This window comes from Acanthisitta chloris, unplaced genomic scaffold (genome assembly GCF_000695815.1).
Source record: "Acanthisitta chloris isolate BGI_N310 unplaced genomic scaffold, ASM69581v1 scaffold35783, whole genome shotgun sequence".
NCBI lineage: Eukaryota > Metazoa > Chordata > Aves > Passeriformes > Acanthisittidae > Acanthisitta > Acanthisitta chloris.
This window is the reverse complement of record NW_008666090.1, coordinates 37126-37411: the sequence shown is the minus strand read 5'-3', so window position 1 is coordinate 37411 and position 286 is coordinate 37126.

Genomic DNA, 286 nt, shown 5'->3' with positions numbered 1-286 from the left:
TGCGGGCACCGGCGGCTCCGCACTGGGGGAAACCGGCATCGCTTCCCTTCCTAAGCTTGTTAGAGGTATCTTCAATACAAACCCCGTGGAAGGGCTGGTTCCTCTTTCCCCTGCCGCTTGGGTTTGGTAGGATCGGTACTCGCAGTTCGGTGACTGTGCCGGCTGCGTTAACAGGCTGTACATGCTCCTGTGGGCTCAGCAGAGAGCAGGCGATGCCCTAAGCTTCATAAAGGTGTTCAAACCTGCCTTGTTCTGTTCACGGCTCGCTTTATTTTTTTCTTTTGTC